The sequence below is a fragment of the Ursus americanus genome, chromosome 3 (genome assembly GCF_024610735.1).
Source record: "Ursus americanus isolate L20-20 chromosome 3, mUrsAme1.1.p, whole genome shotgun sequence".
In the NCBI taxonomy this organism is placed as follows: Eukaryota; Metazoa; Chordata; class Mammalia; order Carnivora; family Ursidae; genus Ursus; species Ursus americanus.
The window spans coordinates 54,195,017-54,219,246 of NC_142129.1; the positions used below are offsets into that span (position 1 = coordinate 54,195,017).

At 35.4% G+C, this 24,230-nt stretch overlaps 1 long non-coding RNA gene across 2 annotated transcripts in view; it reads right to left on the reverse strand.

Annotated features, from left to right (window-relative positions):
• Positions 1-24,230, reverse strand: part of LOC123789198 (uncharacterized) — a 437,093-nt gene that overhangs the window by 263,544 nt on the left and 149,319 nt on the right. For both annotated transcript variants that reach the window (XR_015723948.1, XR_006778714.2), the window contains exon 2: positions 12,228-12,275. This is a non-coding gene — a long non-coding RNA (uncharacterized LOC123789198). The remainder of the gene's footprint in view (positions 1-12,227; positions 12,276-24,230) is intronic.

A 24,230-nucleotide genomic window follows, 5' to 3' on the forward strand; every position in this document is an offset into this window, starting at 1 on the left:
TCCCATTTTCATGCTCTCTCGTAAAATTTTAAGCCTACTTTGAAGCTTTCTTTTAAAAACACATGCACACAACAGTTTGTTTATTTTCTGAGGCCTGCTTGGGCACTTTGCTTCACAATGTGCTAACTGCTCTGACGTTGGCCCACGTTCTTTGCTGGGCTGCTTGCCTCTGCCTGCTGCATCTGTGTTTACATATCTTGTGGGATCACTCAGAGCCGTGCTGAAGGTCCTTTCAGCTTCTTTCAAGACTAGGCCTCAAGGAGTCCAACCAAAGTCCAAGTCACCCAGATCAGTTACTCCAAAAACCTTACCCTGGTCAGACTCTGACTTCCACTGACATTTTGATGCAAAATCGCAGGCAACATATTCCCTCAACTGAGGATACGTGGTTTGTAAAAGTGTGAATTCAGAAGGTTGTTGATAAATGACTCTAGAAGACCTTCACTATTAATTTCTGTCAGGAGACAGTAAAATAGTAGAGAGTGTCTAACATTGTTCCAAAAACAACACTTTCTGCTACAGAGTAGAAGTCTCTGCAGTGCCAGGTGGAAATTAATCTTGCTCAATTGGTTATTGAGTGCTGTCCCAAATTATTCAGCTGGAGCTAAACAGAGGTATTGTTCTTATTTAAGACGATAAAACCCAAATTCAGAGACCAGTATATAATGTCAAGCAACAAAGGTCTGAGACAGAGGCAAGGACAAAATGGTAAATAGAAGCCAGAACCACAAATAAAATTAAATAAAAAGGAGTTGGTGTCTATGCCTATTCCAATGGATCAAAGATATTATTTATTCCAGGGTGGGATTCTTTTAAGTAAAGTGAAAACTGACTTGTCCATAAAATATATTTAGAAATGACACTTGTCATTCACAGACCTAACCTAAAGTGCATACAAATTCATAAAATGCACTTCCAGTACCATGGGAAGGAATCATAAAAAAATTTAATATAATTCTAAATATAAAAGTCATCTACTTTGTGGACAGATACATTTTTAATCGTTCAATAGTTTTTTGTTTGTTTGTTTTGTTTTGTTTTGTTTTTTTAGGAAGGGAGAGAAAGAAAGGAGAGACGGTGAGGGACAGGACAGAGGGAGAGGGAGAGAGAGAATCTTAAGCAGGCTCCAAACCCAATGCAGAACCCAATGCAGGGCTCAATTCCACAACCCTGAGATCAATCCTGAGCTGAGATCTAGGACGCTCAACCAACTGAGCCACCCAGGGGCCCCAATCCTTCAGTAGGTTTTATAAAGATCAACGGTCTTCAAAGCTGATTGTAATTTTGTTAATAATTATGCTAATGCAGGGGCACCTGTCTGGCTCAGTCAGTTAAGCCTCCAACTCTTGATATCAGCTCAGGTCGTGATATCAGGGTCCTGGGATGGAGTCCTGCCTCAGGCTCTGCACTCAGCACAGAGTCTGCTTGGGTTTCTTTCTCTCCTCTCCCTCCGCCCCTTCCTCCAGCTCATGAGTGTGCTCTCTTTCTATCAAATAAATAAATAAAAATCTAAAAAAATATTATGCTGATGTAGACCGATAAATTGGTTTTCTGCTTATGATATGGCAGTGAGATTAAGTATGTCGTCCTAATTGCCTTCTGTTTGGGAATCACTTCAGTTACTGCTGTTCTCTATCACTGCTAATAATTCAACATCCATATCACATATTTCCTCTTCAAAATACTGCTCAAAGAGCTTGCCTAACCTACACAGAGTATGGAAGGACTAAAGAAACATATAAATTGAAGTTTTAAAAGTTGCTCACTATTTATTTTAGCAAGTGTTTCCATCCAAAATCTGTGTCACGTGGTAGAAATAGCTTACATTATGTCTACATGGTAGAACTGGATTCTGTTGAATGTTGATGCTATTTCTTCATTGGCTTTTGACCACATTTAAGTCTCAGAACGCAGTTAGACTAATAGGGTATCAAAAGAGCCCATTTACCCTGATGATGGCTCCGTGCAGATTGATCCAAGGCAAGAAGAAAACACAGGATCATGGACATCCGTGCCGTGTGCCATAGTGGTACCTCATTTCTTCTACTGACCAAAAGGCTAACGCTGAGCGTATGGATCTTACAACCCATTGCTCCTCTTACTTGCTGTGAGATGCACCTGGCTTCTGGGTGGCGCCACTTCCATTATAGCTTCTGCCACCATCCAGCTCCTAGAACAGCCCCCACCCCCCATCTTTCCCTGGCCTTCCTGAAGCTGCAGCACTGTTTTCTCTCACATCCGGGTTCTCCTATTCTCCCTCTCATCTGAATCCTACCTACCCCAGCAGTAAGTCCCAGCTTCTAACTGGCTCAGACTAAAAGCACTTATTTTATATCTGAAAGCACCCTAGGTATTAGGAAACCAGAATTCACTGCATGTTGATTTTGACTCAAAGAATGCTTGTTATAGGGAGAGAGAATGATAACAAGGAAAAGAAATAAATGCTTCATTTCATACGAGACTTCATGATTATATGAGGAGTTCTTCTGTTTTGCTTTTACTCAAGAGACGATCCAAATCCTTAGCCCTATGGTCCCTCTCTTAGGAGAATTCTAATAATAAGGTTAGAAATTGCTTTCCCAAAAGAGGAATTAACAATCACTCTTGTAAGTCAAACGACAAACCTACTGCATATTTTATAAGCAGCTTAGGATGACAATAAAATGAAATAACAACTAATTTAACCTGATTTATTTGGAAACCTAGATGTATGATATGTGTGCAAATTTTAAAAACCATTGTTTACCTCATGCTGTATTTCATTTTGACTTCTTTGGAGTTCAACTTTAACCTACTTGAACAAATGTACAAAATTGTAAAAGTATGTATAAATGCATATTCATTTTTCCATGCGCAAGGTTCAAATTCTCTTGCCCAAACTTGTGATCATTTTATCAGAACTCAGTAGCATTCTAAGAGAGAAAGAAAAGCATCAAATGAAGCATTTCTAGATTTTATGCATGGGGGGAGACTCTGAACAAATTCATGTTAACGGCTGGACAAGGCTTTTTGTTTTGTTTTATTTTGTTTTGTTTTGCAAGACTTATGTCATCTGTTAAAATAGGGTCATCTTGATACTTCCAAAATACAACTGCTTAGTAGAGGGAAGTTTATATGTAGGATGAATTGTATTTCAACTTTGATTTTTTTTTCTTAGTTCCTCAAATTCTCTAACTCTGATTCCTACTCATGTTTAAGATAGATGACATTTTTCTCTACCAGTAGATAGGTATTTACTACCCAAAGGGATAAAATTAAAATGATGAATAGAAGCTGTACAGATAAAGAGTTCAGTTTACAGATAAAGAGTTCAGTTTATTTGCTCCTTAATTTCCCCATCCAGAGCTTCTTTTCTGAGCAAATCCCTTTGGCCATAAAGCTCACTGAATCTGGAATACAACAGATAGGTTGCCAGGATTCCAAAGAATTGATTTAGAAAGTTGTTCATTATACTTGGAAAAAGTATCTTCAGCTAAAGTCATTAATTTGTTTCAATAAGGAGACTGTAAAAGGAATTAAAACTAATCCTTAGCTATGTTTGTTTTATACTTTTTACTTCCATTTTACATTAATTAATTAACTTTTCTCTTATTTTCATAGAGTGGTTACATAATTCACCTGTTCTTAGTTCTGGTGAAAGTTAACAAAATATTTTTTTTCCCCAAAAGAGATACATGTCTTTGGTAGAATATAAATTGTAGAATTGATAAAGATATTTTTACCCCGAAGATATTTTCTTATTCCTCTTTTTACTATATTTGCAAGGGGGGGAGGTATGTCCACCCTATGTTTAAAATTCTCCCTGAGCTCTGAAAATCTTCCAGCTGTATCTTGAAAAAAAAGGAGACTTTGGCTTTTGACTCTCTTTCCTGTATTATGGAGAAGAGCCTGGCTGTTTTCATAAACAGTGGCCAGCTGTTCAACTTTTAATACTCTTCAGAAATCTTCCACTTTTCACAGGGGAAACACATCTTGATTGCATCTTCTTCTGCCTCAGTTAAGACACTCATTAGAAGATTTTGAATGTAAATGCTTCCTTAACCAAGACACTCAAAAAATGTGCTTAGCCGCTGGTCTGAACCTAGAAGTTGCCTATAAGTTTCAACGGCCTCCTCTTATTTATAAAGCAGATTGTTCAAGGATGTTTGGGAATCTATTAGAGTAAGAAACTATTTAAGTAAGAGGACAGCTGAAGGACAAGTAAATGCTGGGCACTTATGAGAACTGGGTGCCAAACCATGTAAATTTATCTCACACAATTAGCAAATTAAGCAGCCTCGTGGAAATGTTATGAGAGCAGCAGACACTTCTAGTGTCCACGACCCGTTCCGCCATGTTAAGTGCCTGAAGAACAGCAGTACAGTTGTCCAGTGTGGTCAAACATACTGTCACAAAGATTCTGCTTCCCAGCATGATCAGAACACAAGGAGTGCAAAGCCCTAAGTTGATCCATCCATAGGAACAGAAATGCTTTATTTTTTTAAATATTTACCTCAAAGACTGATAAAATAGTAGAAAAGAACTGAAGGAGAAGGAATAAATGAAAATACAGACAACATTTTTAAGGAAAATAAAAATAGACTGAATGTTTTTACTAGACTTTTCAAATTGAAGAACAATATTAATTATGCTCAAACAAAATATTTACTTTTGAGCAAAAGCTATCAGCTAAAGAAAATACCACTATTATAATAGAATCCAAATGATGAGAATAAATATTCTGGGAAGACCTCCTATTCTTATTAGACAAAGGATGAATTTAGACTTGGATGTGGTTATGGATATGAGTAAAGACATGGAAAAGTTTTAAAAAATGAAAGTAGACATGGACATAAACTTGTTCTAAAGATACCTACTTTTTAAATGTAGACAACCATAGACAGGGATCACATAGGGATGGGAAGGGAAGGAAATGAGAGGGGGAAACTGAAAAATATGTTCCACACAATAATTCAAATATTTAATGAAGAAAAATTCCTGAGTGAAAAGTTGTTCAACCATTATTTCCTCAGAATAGTATGAGTTACTTTTCAATTCAATATGGAGATTTTTTAAGTCTTTCTAATAGTCCTTAATGGCAAAGGTGTTACATGAAGTCCAGTGTAACTCAGAGTCTGTTTCTTGTGTATTTTCCTTACTAAATCAGTGCTTCTAAGCTTGCAATTCCATAGGGGATTTTGAACTAAGGAACTTTAGCAAATGAAAGGATAAATATCAGAAGGTTTCCTGCTAAGTAATTTAAAATGTCAACAGAGTGCAAAGTTTAAGCATTCTGAAGTATTTTGAAATAAGATTATGGGCAGTTTTCCTGAATATTTATAATGAGATCAATTGATCAATTGGATCTAACCAATAAAATAATCAGGCTTTTTTTTCCCCATTATATCTCAGGTACCTCTATAATTTGTTAAAACATAACATGCAAACACAACTTTCACAAAAAATAATTCATGTCTGATTTAGAGACTCACTGACATTTAGAATTTATACCTGCCAGTAACTATGGATTTGCCATGAAAGTATTCTCCCAAAAAAAGAAAGGAAAAGCTCAACTATCAAGAATAATTTAAACCTTCAAAAAAAGAATACTATTTTCAACTTACATAAAATTTCTCCATGTATAAAACACTTTGGCAGCCATCATATCATTTGATTCCCTCAACAACCCTGTGAAGTTGGCCAAGCGCCACTTTTCCCATTTTCCAGATGAAGAAGTTGAGGTTCCATGCCTTGTCTCAGAACAGTATGCTAGTTACACTGAGATACCTGAATTCCAACCAGTTTTGTCCGACTCCCAACATTCCTCCATTCCTGCGTCATCTGCCAAAACAGCTACAGGAGATGAAGAATGACCAAAATGCCAGAATTAACTAAAAGACTATTTTTGTTTTCTAATTAAAGCTTTTTTTGGTGTGAAGAAACAGGATAATTTAAGAATATTATTATTAAGAATAACAGGTTAACAAACTTTGCATCAATTTAATTCTTCTCCAATTCAAAGAGTTTAATGAAATTGCTATTGGGATGACAAAAAAAAAAAAAACAAAACAACGCCAAAATATAAACATGCAGATCAAATCTGGGAGTACAGTGATACTCGCTGAAATTCAGAACTGCTGTTCCTTCTCTGGTTAATTAATATGATTTTAAGTATTTCATATGGGAGGATTTTTTTTTTTTTTTTGGAAAAAAAATGAAATGAACCTAAGATTGACTGGAATTTACAAGCTCATTTAAAGAAAAGTCTCAACTATTTTTTTCTTACAAACGTAATACCTCCCCAGATGGCAGTCTTTGTAGTTTGTGGCACTGATTCAAAAGGCATATTAACTGCCACTCTCTGAGCTGCATCAAGCATTTACAGGCCTCCCTACAGAATGGGTTCAACAGTAATTAAAATAACACCCTTCCTTGGGGTGAAGTTACACTTGAAGAGTTTGGGGATTTTTTTTTTCCCCTTTCCTTTGGGTAAATAATTCCTTTCCCAAAAACATATGAGAAAAAGATGAGAATGGAAAGACCTTGAGAGAAAGGAGACAGAGGTGTGTGTGTGAGGGGGAGGGGTAGTGAAGAGAGGGAGGGGGGTGGGAGGGGGAGAGAGAGAGGAACAGATTCAAAACAGTACACCAAAGTGAACAAACAAGTTCCATAAACTATGTGAAAATATCGGTATTTCTTTCATTCCCTACCAGACATTGATAGACAAACAGGTTTAAAAAAAAAAAAAAAAAAAGGCAAGGGGAAAAATACCATTTACTCACTGTAGCAGCAGGAAATCAAGGAAAGAAAATAAACAGGGCTTGAATTGTGGGCCTTTAACCTGCTAGTCAGACAGTTTCGTTCTGTATGTATTTGTGTGCTGGTAAATGGCGAAGGGGAGGTAAAAGGACGGGGCCTTGTGGGATTCTTGGGACTCCCACAGCTACCAGTCCAGCTGTACAAACACGCACAAGCTTTGTTAAGGTACAGTGGGCAACAGGCTGAAACTGCTGAGCTATCTGACCTATAAATCCCTCGCAAAAGCTCCACTTGAGGGGAAGCCAGAAGTTATGTGTAAATGTTTTATCCAGCCAGAAGCCAGCTATTGGTCATTTCCGTCTCCCCTCTCTCTCTCTCCTCTCAATGGATACTCTGACTGGCAACATTTAGAGTAGTATGTTTAGATGCATAAATGACTATCTTAAATTCTACTTCCCTCCAGGCCAAAACAAGAAAGGCAATAATGACTCAGAAGCTCCTCCTTCATGTCTCTATGGCTTGGGACATATGTTCCACAATTGTGAGCAAAAAATTTAGGCAGAGCAATGGAAATTCTGTTACTGTTCTTTTCTTTAAATTTCTTTTTCAAACTCAATAAGTGTTTCATTTTAAAATTACCACAAATCTACACACACACACACACACACACACACATATACATTTTAAATAACTCAGGCTCAAAGGATTTGAGATATTCCTCTAAATATGATGCCACTTACTTTGCCCCAGTTTTTCACTTTCCTTTTAGCCTGATTCACAGCAGATAATCTTAGCATGGCATATTGTATCTTGAGTGCAAACAATGAAAGATTCTAAATTGCTAACCTCAAGAAGAACCTTCCTAAGATTTTTTTTCCTTTTCTAAACATTTCTGAACTCTACGTGACCTCCTTCTATGAAGCCTCCAAATGACACCCAAACACCTTAAACATCGTGCAGTTAGTAAGCTATACAAACTATTAAAAAGCTGAAGAAAATGACACGGAACAATGACAAGTGAAGCAGATAAATTTAAGCAGAAAATGGCTTTTGCAAACATCCAGAAAGCTAGAGAAGTCTCCAGGTTGAAAATACAAAATCCAAGAGAGAGAAAAAAAATTCAGTCCACACTAAAAACAAGAGATACACACCAACACAGAGGCACATGTGCTCTGCAGTGAGAAATTTTGGTAGCATTTGAGTAATAGGAAACATTCAGAGAAATTAAACAGAAGTTGCATTTTTCTGAAATGTCATTCTGTGTCTAAAGATTTACTTCAATAAATGTTCACTGACTCTCTACATAACACTGAGCATCAGATTGGGAATGTGGGGAACAAGAGGAGACTCGCAGCTCTTGCTATTTTACCAGAATATGTGCTCTGATAGAGAAGATAAAACAAGTGCGCACCCAGGACAAAAAGAAGTACAGCAGAAAAGGACAAATGCATGACAGTGGGAATTCAGAGATGGCAAGAAGTATTACAGAGGACAGAAGTCAATAAAAAAATATGCCTGGAACATCACCATCTTCTTGAAGTATGCCATGTGAAGGATCATGAATAACTACCATTACGTTAAAATAATGAAAAGAAGGCAAAGGAATAGGGATGACTTGTGGAAAAAAGAGATGCTGGCCAGACAGAATGGTAATTTCTTTCTTTTTTTTTTTTAAGATTTTATTTATTTATGTGACAGAGAGAGAGCATGAGCAGGGGGAGGGGCAGAGGAAGAGGGAGAAGCAGGCTCCCCACTGAGCAGAGAGTCTGACATGGGGTTCAATCCCAGGACCCTGGGATCGTGACCCGAGCCGAAGGCAGACGCTTAACCGAATGAGCCACCCAGGCACCCCCAGAATGGTAATTTCTTAATAAAAGGATTGTAGCTCAACAAAGGCAACCTGAGGCAGGATCTAGTCTTCTGATATGGATTCGGCTTTACATGACCTCCAGGACCCCAGAAAAGTCTAGTGATGTCAATGTTGTATCTGAGCTTTCTCTAATGAAACTGATATACGAATACTACAGCTTATCTTGCCATCATTTCTGTCTTTCTAGTTATTCTACATGTCAGCTACCTAAGTGTTCTCCAGCTATCTCCAATATTCTAAAAAACAGCAAATAAACTCCTAATATATTCAGGTTTTAGTAATAAAACAAGGTATACAGCAATTTTGACATTGGTAAATCAAGATGATGTTAGTAATCACTACTTGTGGCAGCTGTGGCTTGACGGTAGTTTATCTATTGCCTTTTGTCTTGTGAACTAAAAAGGACATAGGCAATATACTGGCCAGGACCCAGGATAAATTCAGCAGAAAAATAATAGCACAGAACCACAAAGGGTAAAGCTCTGACCATTATGACAGGGACCCAGGACTTCAACTAAACACGTAATAGTGCATCACCTCACTTTGTCATTCTTTCACACATTAAAAAATTTGCCACTTCAAATCCAAAGGTATTAGATATTGAATTTTATCAGTTTGAAACCACTTGGAAGATTGAGAAAAAGAAAAGAGAATACTCAGCTAAATACGCAAAGAGGGACAAAACAAATTTAAAAACTATAAAGATAATAGATGTATCAAAAGCAGCCATATTCTTCAATGGAAAGGTTATTGACTCAAGATTTAGGACAATCAATTGCTCCAATGAGTATCCTTGTGATCCACCAAAGTTACCCAATTGTTCCTTGCTTTGCTTCATGCATCTATAAAACCGGAAAAGCAACTGTTCTCACTTCCTACCTCACATGGATGTGAAAATATTTTAAAGTTATTTGCAATATTATTAACAGAATGCCTTATAATAACTGCAATTAATTACTAAATATAAAGTAATGGAATGCATTAAAAGTAGTCATCCACCCATAACCAAATGTAATTAAGCAAATTTCATAAATTAACCAAATTTCATAAAATTTATTATTTAGATTCATAAGTATTCCAAACACCAAAGACAAATTATTATTTTTATGGTTATCATTTCAACATTTTTGTTCCTTTTATGGCAAAATTTTTGTCAAACACTGACACAGTGGAGTACATTAGAATTCTGACTTGGTGGCTCAGACTAGTGCATGTTTTCCGTTGCATTCTAAGCTCTATTACTCCTACTATCTTCCTGGAATACAAACTAGATAGTGATAACACGAGTTTTTTCATTATTAGAAAATATACTTTAATGATTGATTAGTGTGACTGACAAGATACTCTATAATGTTTTCTATGCATATGATATATAGGGACAGTAGTTTTTAAAACCTCTCACCAACAGAATATTCATGCCTTGGGAAAGCATTTTAAAGCATGGTATGTTAGAAAATATTTTATGTAATTTCATTGGGTTATTCCCTGTGTAGATATTAACCCTTGGTAATTCTCTCAATTTCACAATATAAAATTTAATTACTAAATGCAATTATCTCATATTCTCACCATTATAGGTATTTTATTTTCTTTGGGCTATACACCTACACACACAGATATACAGATAGATAATATACAGATACAGTCATAAAGAGACAGAGATACTCAAATGACAGACTAAAGATACATTTACTAAATTATAGTTTGAGAAGGGATCTGATATTTCTTGAGTTGACTATGTGTCATAAATACACAACACCAGACACTGTACATATGACTGAAGCCTCATATGAATCATGTGAAATAGGTGTTTTTGTTCCCTGTTCTTTCTACCAATCTATCAAACGTGAGGATTTGCAGTTATACTCTAAGTAAGTCCTCTGGGGCACTGCTTTAATCAGACCAGTTCTACTTTTATTTATTTGTTTATGGAGCCATGCAAGATTTCATTTGAACAGAGATTTTCATGACCAACGAGTTAGGAAACTATTGTTTTATACTAAAGAGTTCCCTGAGCATCAGGATTGGTCTTTTCTAGTCCTGTGTATTTATGATTGAGAAGTCGGGAAATCACCACTGAAAATTCATAATAGCCTGACTCTCTCCAAAGGGAAGCAAAATTGTGCTGGAGTTAAGAATTTCCTTGCTTAGGAAAATTTAACTTTGTTATATGATCTACTTACAACTTTATGGTAAACAGTGCAGTTAATACCCATGTTTGCAGGAGACCTTAACCTGTACTTTCACTAACATAAACAATACCAACAGTATGAAATGGGAAAACAGAATAAAACACTTGCATTTAAAAATGCACTTGGCTTTTTTCCCAAAACCCGTAATGTCAGTCTAATTATGAGAAAAACATTAGACGAACCCAAATCAAGGGATATTCTACCAACTACCTGATCAGAACTTCTCAAAATTGGTGAGGTCATCAGAAATAAAGAAAGCCTGAGAAACTGTCACAGCCAAGAAAAGGCTAAGGAAGCATGACTACTAATTGTAATGTGATATCATGGGTGGAACAGAAAAAGAACACTGGGTGCAAACTAAGGAAATCTCAAAAAGTAAAGGCATCAGTTAAGAATAATATATCAATACTTGTTCATTAACTGTGATAACTGCATATACTAATGTAAGATATAACAATAGGGGAAATTATGAGGGGCAGGCGGGTATTCTCTACACCATCTTTATAATTTTTCTATAAATCTAAGACTATTCTAGAATAAAAACTGAATTTTTAAAATGTAAAGTATGCACTTGGTAAAAATACCCATATCAAAATTCGATTAAACAGGAATCTGTGGTAACCCACATGTAGTTCTTATAAAGCAGAAGGAGAAATATTGGTTAAAAGAGCGGAAATGTAAATTGTGTTTGTTTCTGAGTAATTTGCTTGTTCTTTATTTCACCTCTGTAACCATGGGAGCAAAGTAGATTCCAAATTTAAATTTTTAAATTACTCTAATAATGTAATAAGCAAATTATCTATATTTCATTAAAACACATTTTGGTATTGAGAAGCACCAACTTAAACTCCTCAAATTTAAAATTTCTGTATAGGTAAGTAGTGAAGCAAGGAATCTAAATATAACAGCCCTAGGTGTTAGTGTACATAGGAACAGCTATCATATTTGTATGAAACAGTTGTGAAATTTATTCCTTCTAAATTTGGCATCAGGAAAATGGCATCATTATCTTTATGTGAAGTATAAATACTAGATTATGGTCTCATCATATGTGTCCACTGAATGCTTGAACAACTGGTCAAAGAAAACAACATCTTTCAAAACGACTATCTGGTGCCCCTGGTGAAGGAATCACTTTTTTTTTAGACCCCAGTGATAAGATAGATATATCCAGAAAATTTATATCATTGAACAGACACAAATCTAGAAGCACACACCGGATCTCCTTTAGCATACCTTCCGCACTTTGCACAAGGCACAGCCAAGACACTGAGGGCAAAGCATCTCCTTTCTTTTCCCAAGATTTCCAAGATTGACAAATTCACTCATTCTTGGAGGTTTATCAGCCTCAAAGCATTGCTTCCTTACATCTACTCACCATTCTTTTTAAATCTAAGTATGCATTTTAAAATCGAAATATACTTTACCTTGAGAAATTCTCCACCAAAAGACAGCAAACTGATTACCATTCCTCTCTAAAAAAAAACAAAAGAGAAAGAAAACCTCTTTTAAGACAGCACATATAACAAATGTTAATGCTGAACTGCTAATTATAGCATAGGTTAAACCATGTAAAGGTACTGTAGACCAGTATCAATGTAACATTACTAACTTGTGTGGCAACAGATAGCTCATTACCATTACAAAGGCATTACTAAGAGTTCTTCCTGTATTACAACATTGTGCATTGCCCCACCTTAGAGAATCAACTCCTCAATTTGTAAAGGAATCCTATATCTTAATTTGATAGCCTAGAATTGGAACCAGCAGGGTACTAACCCCTCATAACAATGGAAACAGAATTATGAACTGCTCATGTCACCTCCACATTGTCAATAAGAAAAATAACAGCTAACAATGGCACATGGAACCAAAAAAAAAAAAAAAAAATCTAAAATCTAGCTTCTCTAGAAACAGAAAAAAAAAAGTAGATTCATAAGTAAGGTGGTGTGAGTGTATTGGGGGGCGAAGTACTGGGAAAGGAGGAATACGAAGGATGAATAAGAGAAGTGAACCTTAAAAAAAAAAAAGAGCTGACATATTCCTTTAAGTAAAAATACAAGAAGACACTGGAAAATAGCATAATGGAAAGAAAGACTTGAATTACTATCCATTAATCAAAAGGAACAAGCATGCTTCTTTTCTTCTGACCTCAAGGAAACACAGTATTTTTGTCTGCCCAAAACCTTCTAAACCATCCCTAGCTACTGTTGTTAACTCAGCTATGCACATCTCTGCGGGGAAGACTTCATTCTTCTTAAGCAAAAGGAAACATCCCAATTGATAGAAATGGTTAGCATGCTTTAGAAAGGTACTATAGAACAGCAGATAATAAAGTGCTCAAGTTCAAAAATATATTAACATTGTTTAGGGTCATGTTTCTTATAAGAGATGATGTTTTTCTAGAGGAATTTTAGCTGTTCCCAACCATTCACACTGTTTGAAGTGCTCTCTAAGAGCCTTCGAGCCAACTCAGCTAGTAATCTCCTTACACTTTGATGTTTCACCATGACTAGGCTCCAGGAGTTGCCCAAACAAAAAGATGACACATCCAAATGATGTGTGTGTGTTTTTGTGGTAGACTCATAAAAAGATGCTGGAAGTAGAATAAAAATTGTATATCCTTACATTTCTACATTCCTCCCCATGTGTATTTGTGCGTAAGAACATGGTATGTCTGGTTTTGTCATTTTGGCAGACGCTATTATTTGCCCACCCACCAGGCATTCTCATCCCCTTCCTAGTTGCTAGACTGCCTCAACATTTTAGAGGTATTTACTCTCCTATAAACTTAAGAAGGTCACCCTGCTTCCAGGAGTGAATGCAGATTAATCTTTCCAAGCAATCAAGATCACTTCAGACCCCTTGATAGTGGTTAGCTTAAGGGTAGGCCTTAGATGCAAGCCGGACCAATGAGACATAAGGGTGTTTAAGGATTTCTGGGAAAGCTTTCCTTCTCTAGATATCAATAAAAAAAATTCTGCCTGACTCTGGCTGGCATCTACTGCTATACTGGAGCCAGCACCCATCGGTTCATGATTGCTACGTCTGTAGGCTGCACTCAATGACATCATATAAGAGCTTGAAATTGGCCATGGCTGGGAAAATTCATAACATGGAAATCGTCAAATGCTGCAAGTTAGGATTTTGTTTGTTCTTGTTTTCCAGAGAGTGGGTCACTAAACATTGACCAGAACAGCACTAATAGTATTTTCTGAAGATGTGATGTTTGACTCTAATGACACCATCTTGTCACCATGAGTGTAGACATCCCTCACTGTGACAGTGAGGATAGTGGACATGGGAGTTCGACTGCAATGCTAAACACCTGGGTCCTTTGTAACATTCTTCAGCTACTGAACTATCCCTGGAAACACTTTGCTTCCAGACTTCTTCTTATGTTAGCTAATAGGTCCTCATTGTTTAAATCACTACTACTGGACATCTTGTTATTTTACTTGGAGCTGAAAATAGCATTACAGTTTATGAAATTAGCAATTGGATGGACTCAATTTCTCTACTAAAGAAATTCTGAAATTATATTTATATCCTTTTATCAGAGGAAAGAAGAAATGAGAGGAATATATATTGAAAGCATTTTCATTTTATTCGAAGCTTCAAATTTAAAAAGGGGGGGCATTTAGCAAGAACAAGGTAAAATTGGACCCACTATTTCTTTTCCACATTAGGAATATGATCACCAACATTTTCCTTAATTACATGATTAGGGACACATTTAGTGTTTGTTAAAGCAAGATGTTCTGAGAAAAATAGAAGGGTCACAGCCAGAGCAGCAGGGTGAGCACAACTAACCACTGAAATAACATTATAATAATCACTCTCACCACACAGGGACTACCAGGACACAATCAGATCCAATTCAGCAGACTAGAGTTTAAGTGATGGGATTTCCATGAAGCTGGGATTTTGCCTTGAACATGTTATATTATGTCCTCCAATTCCTTGGGCACTGGGAAGAGGACAGTGTAAAATGAGTTATTCTGGTCTCATCTGAAACCAATTACCATGAGTGGACCCAAATTGCTAGGACGGCTGCTGAGCAGCCGCATCCCAAGCACAGCTGGGAATCAGCTGGTGAGTGCCGTCAAGAACTCTCCCTATCGATTGATTCCAGGCCAGCTTGTGATTGCCTTTCACCTCTCAAGCATCACTTTTCCATTGCTCTAAAAACTGTTCCAAATGGCAAGAATTTGCAAATATAATGAAGTAAGGAGGGGGAAGGGAGAGATTGAGAGAGAGAAGACCCTGCCAGTAGGAAAGATCAGGAAAAAAAGAACGTGGCGTAGGACTGTGATGAATTTTTTTTGCTGGTGAATGCTCATTTATCTGGGCTCAGTGTTAGAAGGATGCATCTGTCTTCTTCCCCCTGCCAAAACAACCCTTCTTTCATAGAAGCAGAACCCTGTTGTCATTAAATTAATTTTCAAAAAGCAATAATTACAGGTTATTAATTATAAACTTGGATTTCAAATTTTCTTTCATTCTGATCATTTCTTAGTTTAAACTAAGGTTCTTTAGTTTCAAACACACAACCTCTTTCTACAGTAGTTGTTGTGGCTTTCATTTGACACATATGGATGAAATACACAACTCTTGAGTTTCCTAAAAGGTCATTATCAGGCAACGTTTTTAAGAAACATTAGATTTTAGGGATGCCTGGGTGGCTCAGTCGTTAAGCGTTAGGCTCAGGTCATGATCCAGGGTCCTGGGATCGAGCCCAGCATGAAGCTCCCTGTTCAGCGGGAAGCCTGCTTCTCCCTCTCCCACTCCCCCTGCTTGTGTTCCCTCTCTCGCTCTCTCTCTCTGTCAAATAAATAAAATCTTAAAAAAAAAAATTAGATTTTAGCATGCATTGTAAGAAATAATATTTAAGAAAGACAAATCAAAAACGTTAATTTTTTACTATATTTAGCAAGGAACAGAAGATTGAGTAACCAAATAAATGAATATCCTATCTCAGTGGTTCCCAAACTGTGCTGTACACAGGAATTACCTGGAGATAAAAGAATATGGAGCATGGTACCATTTAATCAAGAATATTGAAGATCAATGTGATCACTCCAAAGGAAATTAAAAAAAAAATAAAAATTAAAATTAAGGCAAAAATTAGTTAAATTGAAAAAAAAAAATGCAAACCACCCTCCAAGAAAGAATTGTTCAAAACCCCAATCTGTTTATATGCGTATATTATCTTAAGGGCAAAACCAAAACTATTTAGGAATAGAAGTACAATAAAGAACCCTGGGAAAAAAATACAATTTTGCCAATAAATTTGAAAATTTCGCTATAAAAGTAAGTTTCTTGGAAAGAATTTAAATGACAAAAACAGATTCAAAAATACAAAATACCTCAATGCCCAAATCTTGGTTTCTAAGTACCATTCTCGACAAATAAGAATTAGGTTTCTTGAAGAAATTGCTGTTTCCAGGCCTGTGGAAATTATAATTCTAGAGTATCTCAAAGTACAAGACAGTAAAGTGTTCAGATGTGCTGAAGCCATGTCAAAAGGACATTGGATCCAGCTTAAAGAGCACCAACTCACCAAATCTGGAATAATTTGCTTAATCATGAAACAAAAACTAGTAAAGGACAGCACTAGAAAACATATAAACTAATCTTACTCATGAAAGTGGATGGAAAAAATAGTATATAAAATATTAGTAAACGATCTCAGCAGTATTAAAAAAATATATCATAATGATCATCTTTCCACTCCCATTCTTCTATCCCTAAAATATCTTCTTAAAAAAAACACAAAAACTCCATGGCACTTGATGTAAATATCAATATCTTTACAATGTCCTGCAAGACTTTTCATGATCTGCTCCTTCCCCATTACTTCTCTTATCTCTTTTCCTACTCCTTTCCCCCAGAACACAATCACTCAAACCATCAGGCCTCCTAGATGTTTCTTGAACATTCTAAGCTTTGCTTTGTTAAGATCATGATATATTTTGATGTATTTTCTACTACTAACCCATATTTATATGTCTGAGATAAATCTTATTTGGTAGACTCATTAAAAATTACTCTCTTGGGGCGCCTGGGTGGCTCAGTTGGTTAAGTGTCTTAACTCTTGGTTTTGGCTCAGGTCATGATATCAGGGTTTTGAGATCAAGCACCTCATTGGGCTTCGTGCTGGGTGTGGAGCCTACTTAAGATTCTCTTTCTCCCTCTACCCCTCCTTCCCTCCACCCCACTTGCATGCTCTCTCTCCCTAAAACAAATTTTAAAAAATTACTCTCTCACATTATAGCACCCCCAAATTTATTTCTATCAGTAAGCCTGCCCTAAATGTTTAAAATTTTGTTTTTATTTTTGTTTCATTGATGTCCTTCTGTCCTCTAAGAGACTGTAAATTCACTACTGTATTCACAGTGGAAAAATACAATGCCTAGCAAGTATCAGTTCCTAATTAAGGATTTGTGGATTTTACTGATCCTCATAATATAAAAGTTCTGACCTTCATAAGACAGGAGCCAAAAACCCTAAAAAAGCAATAGGATATGAACATACAAGCAAAGAAAGATTAATTATATCAGGAATTGAAAGTTGAAGAGCAGAACCAAAAACTGCACTGGAAAAAGCCAAAAATTGCCAAAAATGAATGGCAGAACATTAGATTGGTAAAATGTAGAACAAGGAAAAATTCTTCCAGAAAGCAAGAATAATTAAAAAGACACACTATTTAGAGGAGGATGTTGGAGACTGGATACCAGACCTTAGAATTACAGACATAGATATTTTTATTAGAGAAATTGGAATTATACATATACAGATCATTTTAGACAACTTAAGAAAATATTTTTGGAATTAAAACAAAATTTGGGCATGTAAATGGAAAATTTTTGCTGCTTTCCAAACAAATATAAAAAAATCCATGCACAGTCATACCTTAACAATTTTTAAATATCAAAGATAAATAAGGCATTCTACAAGTATTTTGGGATAAGATGAAATAAGATGAGAAGGGAAAAATGTCAAAATAACTCCAAATTCTCCTTTATGTAATTAAATCCCAGAAGACAATGGAGGCAGAACATTTTAAAGATGTATGTTAACATGTTAATATCTTTAATTGTGGAATATCTGGCCACGAAGGAGACTCTTTGTTTTTGGCATACTCTACTTTAACACAGCCAATTGTGTTGATTCTACTTTCTAACTCTACCCAAAACTGTTATGCCTCACTTCCAAATACTCTAGATCTAATTGAATGGGATAGATAGGAGGGGAAGAGCATATCACCATAACCATTCTTGTGCTAACAACATTTTAAATTGTTTTCAAATTTGAGAAAACACAAATTAATGAAAGATCACAGACTCAAGCAGAAAGCCAGTCTGAGAAACCTGAAGAGTTTGGGACTACAAGAATGGCTAAAATTCAGAGAGGAAACTTGAAAAAGAAAAGGAAAAGGAGAAATACCAAAATAATGCACCTAACTTTCCCTCAAATCCTTGGCAGACCTCTACAATTGTGCAAAACTTAGAGGCAAGACTTCAAGGATCTAGGGGGAAAAACAACTCGAAAACTGAAAGAGATAAGCAGACATTGCAGCTTCTTCCATGGCAGAAGATACAAAGTTAGAGTTCAAATCTCAGAAAGACTTGCTAACATCCCAGGCTTTCCATCGACACTCCAGAAAGGCCGTGCCATAGGAATACACATTACATCCTAGTATTAAAGGCAAAACTAAAGCAGACATGCCTTAACAGAACACAAAACCAAGCCTACACACATTAAAAGTGATCCACCAGTAATCCATTACTAGAATAAACTTCAACACCATTCAGAGGAAGACAAGAGAATTGGGTCTCTATGATGAATATGCCAAAATGTCCAGTATACAATTAAAAATTATAAAAGTGAAGAAACAAAATGTGATGCATGCCAAGAAAAAAAATCAATCAGTTCAAAGAAACCAACAAATGATCCTGATTTTAGAATTAGCAGAAAAGAGCTATGAAATAACAATTTTAAGTATGTTAAAGATTCTATAAGCAAAGATGCAGGAGAGGAGTGTGAACTGGTAGTCCGTTTCAGGAGAGCTTTTAAAATTCAACAGATAGAAATTGCATAATTAAAATAACATAATATTTGAAGATAAATTTAAGATAGAATTAACAGCAAATTGATCAGAAGAGGAGCAGTGAAATTAAAGAAGAGCCACAGAAGATCACCCAAACATGAATGAGAGAGGGAAAAAAAATAGAAATAAGCAATGAGGAGATGAAACGTGGGACAGTACCATCTTCTAGGCACATCATAATCAAATTGCTGAAAACCAAAAATAAAGAGAAAATATTTAAATACAGAGAAAAAAGACACTGCATACCATTCAAACTGTGGAAAGGTAGTATGAATGACAAATGACAAGTCAAAAATGAGAGTCAGAAGAAAATGGAGCTTTAAAAGTGGGGGTAGGTAGGGGAGGCAGGGAATCCTGCTATCCTGAAATTCTATAATCAGAAAAATGTATATTACAAAAAATGAAATCCAAGTACATTAGCTGCTGATAATGTATAGGAATTGAATAAATGGAGGATAATGTAAATTTCCGGGGATTTGGAAATGTTCTATATTTTAATTGGATCGCTGGTTACATGAATCTATACATGTGTCAAATTCATCAAACTGGACACTTTAGATATATACATTTCCCTATATATAAATATACCTTAATTTTTCAGAGTAAAGCAATGACATTTTCCATTATATAAAAGGTGAGAGTATTTTTTGCCTGAAGTTTAGCCAACAGAGACCATCCAAACATAAACCAGAGTAAGGACAGGACTCTGAAATGATAACTGTATTTATTGATACAAAAGATTGTTTTTTATTATTTTCTTGGATTCATATAAAGTCATTTCATTTGTTAAAACATAATGGCTATACATTATGAGGTTTATAACACGTGAAGAAGTAGAATATATAATTACAACAGCAAAGAACAAGAAAAGGTAAAAATATAATTATACTGCTGTCCGATTCTTACCTAATACATGGAGGGTATTATAAGGTAGACTATACTAAGTTAGAAAGGCATGTTCTCGGGGCGCCTTGCTGGCTCAGTTGGTGGAGCATGCAATTTTGGATCTTGGGATTGTGAGTTCAAGCCCCGTGCTGGGTGTGGGGATTATTTAAAAAATAAAATCTTAAAAAAAAAGAAGAATGTATGTTCTTACTCCTAGAACAACCATTTAAAAAAAAAACTACATAAAAAGGAATGCCTAAAAATATGATAGGAGTAAGAAAACAAATTAATACATAACAATTAGTCTAAAAGAAGACAGAAATCAAAGCACAAAACAAAAAAAATCAGTGAGGAGCAACTACAATTTTCATATAGTACTGGTAGAGATAGAAAATCATGCAATCATTTGGAAAATAATTTGGTAGTTTCTAATATGAAGTTGAACGACACAGCAATTCATCTATTATGTGACACATCCCTAGATATTTGTCCAAGAAAAATGAAAACATGTCTACAAAAGGCTTATATAAGAATGTTCACAGCAGTTTTAATTATAATCTATAAAAATTGGAAATGACCCAAATGCCAATTAATAGGAGACTGGATAAACAAATTGACATATTCCTAAAATTGGGTACTGTTAAGCAATAAAAAGGTCAAGCTGCTGATATATGCAACAATAAGAAAGACTATCAATGACATCTTGTTGATTCAAGGCGGCCAGACACGCAAAAAAGACATATTGTATGATTCCATTTATATGAATTTTTGGATCAGTAGACTACATAAACTATAGTGATGGAAATCAGATTGCTTGCCCTGGGGAAATGGAGATAGATTGGAAAGGGGCTCTGGGAAATTTACTGGTGTGATGAAAAGGTCTTACATCTTAATTAGTCACACAGATGCATTCACTTTATCAAAACTCTTCAAACTTCTCATTTAAAGTCTGCTCATTTTATTACGTGCAAATAATAATTTAAAAAAACAAAAATATACTGTAGCTTATTATCTTATTTGATTTTTTCTATTTAAACATTTCACGGCATTTACATACTCAATATCTAAAATTGTCCCACCATGAATTATCCTTAAAGAATAGTATTAACTTGTGTGATACTTCCCTTAAGTAATGTACTCTCTTACTCCAAGCAGCTCTTTCCAGAAAGGGACCTGGTAAATGTTTGTATATGGTATTTACACTTAAAATAGACCAAAAACATTTATAACCTTTTCAGTCTTTAATCCGGACGATTTTTAGTGAATATTATTTCAATAAAATGCCAGGTATGTAAATATACACCCAATTCAACTAAAACTAGATTTGTTTAGATATAATTAATACCAATTTTTAATGGATATATATATATCCTTTAATGTTCTGAAAGTAACAAAAGCCAACTCTGGCTTATTTAAACAGAAAAGGAATGTGTTGAAGAAAATGTGTTAACTCTCATGATAACTGTGTTAGTTCCAGTTTCAAGGAGCAGACACCAAGACTCAATTAAAAATACAAGAATTTCATTAGGGAAACACACCTCAGAAGAAAACTGGGAAGGATCTGGGTTAGCTAGAAGAGCCATCAGACCATGCAACAATCTGATGCCTGGTGAAAGAAAGAGGGATGAAAGACAGGATGAAATCTCCTTAGCGCAGTCTTAAAGTTCAGCAAGGCCATCAGTCACCCAACGGAGTGCCTGTCCTAGCCTTCTTGGCTGGATACACTTACCGGCTCTGTAGCCTGTGCAAAGCATGGCCTGAGTGCAAACTCAGTGATGAAATTCAGACCACAGCAGCTAACACTTGGTTGATTAGGCTTTCTATACTTGGAGCTTTGTGAGGCATATTCTCCTGGCCACCACAAGTACCAAGAGAACTAAAGTACAAGTCTCAGGGCTATGCAGCCAAGAACAACTCTGGAAATCATACTGCAGACTGTCTGTCGAAGACATGGCTGGTTCACCTCTGAGGCTGGGTAAGGCACCTTAACATTACTAATACCGAAAACACTAAATTCAGGATGCCACCACCACGGGCAAAACAGCCATTGCTGCTCTATGAATTGAATCTTCTTTGAATCTCCAACACAATGGAGGAGTTTCTGGCCTTGTTTGCATCACTAACACCTGCTTCAAAGTCTGAGGCTGGTGAAACTGATTGATGAAATGTAGTCATTGCTCCGTACTCTGTATACCAAAGAATCCACAAAAGCAAGTATCAGACACGTTCCGCTTCTAAATTGGTAGGGGCATTGCCTCTCACCAATACTTGAAGGTAGACTATTTGAAAGACAGATGCTAAGCAGCCAAAAGAATGACAAACTTCCACTACAATATGTCACTAAGAAGATGGAAATCTTTCCCAAACTGCCAACTACACGTATACTATATTGTTTTTTCCTTTGTTCAAATTCTAAACTATCTATATTCACCATGCATTAGGTCAAGGTATTTATTGATGCCTACTTATTTTTTTTAAAAAAAGAGAAATTGTTGGGAAGAATGAACATACTGCATACGTCTAAAGAGGATAAGGCAACGCATTTGTCAAACATCTGGAATTTTCATTGAAAACCTTTCTGACGTGAACACTTTGACTGTATCTGTAACCCTAATAATGCCAAAAGAAAATTCCCAGGTGCCAAATATTTCCTAACTTTGCTGATGTGTTTTAAAGACTCTATAGGTTAGTTGTTATACCCTATAGCTTTAAGGCCTTAATTTTAAAAGCTGCATGTAATTTTGCTAAAGGGCTATTTCCACAGCCAATCTGATTAAGTGCAACTTAAAAATTTCAGGCAATATATCTGAATGCACTGATTGAACCAGCCACAAAGACTGTACTTAACAAAAGTGAACATAATTTTTTACCCTTGAATTTTAAAGGTAGCTTCTCATTCAATTCCTTTTATTTTATACCATTTTATTTTTCAATTTTGGCATCATAAATTAATGCTAATGGTGCTAACTTACAGAAAAATACTCAACTAACCTATACTATAAATGGATTTTCAAATGTAGCTACTATATATACACAATGTAGACAGGCAGAGATTATGACAGCATTTTCTTCTAGAAATGCAACAAAAATATTTCCTATCCATAATTAATTGTACAAATGTACAATAATTTATATAACTATATTTTGGAATTCTGAGTGTAAGGAAACTATGACAAATACTAAAACATAAATAATTTCACAAAATTAACTACATTTGCTATTTTTTTCTGAAAATGCAGCTAGAAGAAAATTAATAAAATCTAAGTTGCAATATTTCAAATGTCTCCTTTGAGAAAATTACAATCATTTAAAATTATATCATATACTATAAGTTAAATTTAATGTATAATATTTATCTCATTTTTGCTTACTATCTTCACATTTAGCGCCTTTTAAGAACCACACAAGAATGTATGTGGCATGTCACAGGTTGACATATATATATTCCTTTTCTCTTTCCAGTTGTTATTCTAATAAACTGTTTAAAATATTTTTTAAATCAAAAGTTAATATAACTATCAGCTATATAATTTTTCACTTCAACTAGAAAATCAAATATTTATTCATCTTTTTCTTCTGAACTTCGTAGTCATATATGATCATTCCAAGCCAATCCTTTTATCTTATTTTTACCAACATTATGAGTTTTAGAGTGAGTTAATTTGGACTAAAGACCAAATTTACTGATAAGAAATCAACTAGACAGGTAATAGAAATTGTCCAAGGCCATGCCACTCATTAGGTATGGATGTTAGTGGGATGCCATATATTTTGACTTTGCCATTGTTTTTTATTATTATTATTATTATTATAACATGTTGCCTTCTTTTATCATATAATTTGATGGTTGTTTTACAGTTTTTAGGTGTTTTCCTTTATACAGGACAGAGTCTATATAAACACAAAGATAAAAATGTCCAAATAAAATTCAAATGGTTTAATTCTCTGAACTATCCAAACCAGTACTTTTTAAGTGTATTGTAATATTCACTTATCACTTTGCACATAGTTTAACTGCTTAACAGATTATCTAGTAGAGTGGTCCACATGCCTAAAATTTTGTGTTGAATTAGCATGAAATGGCAATCCATACAGACAGAAAATGTGAAGCAAAATGTGGCAGATACTTTCACCTGCCTAATAAAAATATCTCCCCTCCCTCTGCCCTTCCTTGGTACTAAAAACTTGATTATATTCAGGGTAGTAACATATCTAGCCCCTGGCAATGAATCATGATTAATCCAAACTAATCATAATATTCCTACTACTCATTGCTAAATAGTTGATTTCCCTACTTTTATTATAGTTATAAGTAATCATGTGATTGAGTTCTAGCCAATAAGACATAAGGGAAAGTCCGAGAGAAATATTTCTTAGAAGCCTCTAGCTGCCCTGATAAAAGAGAAGGATATGTCTGGGCTCACCTGTCCCT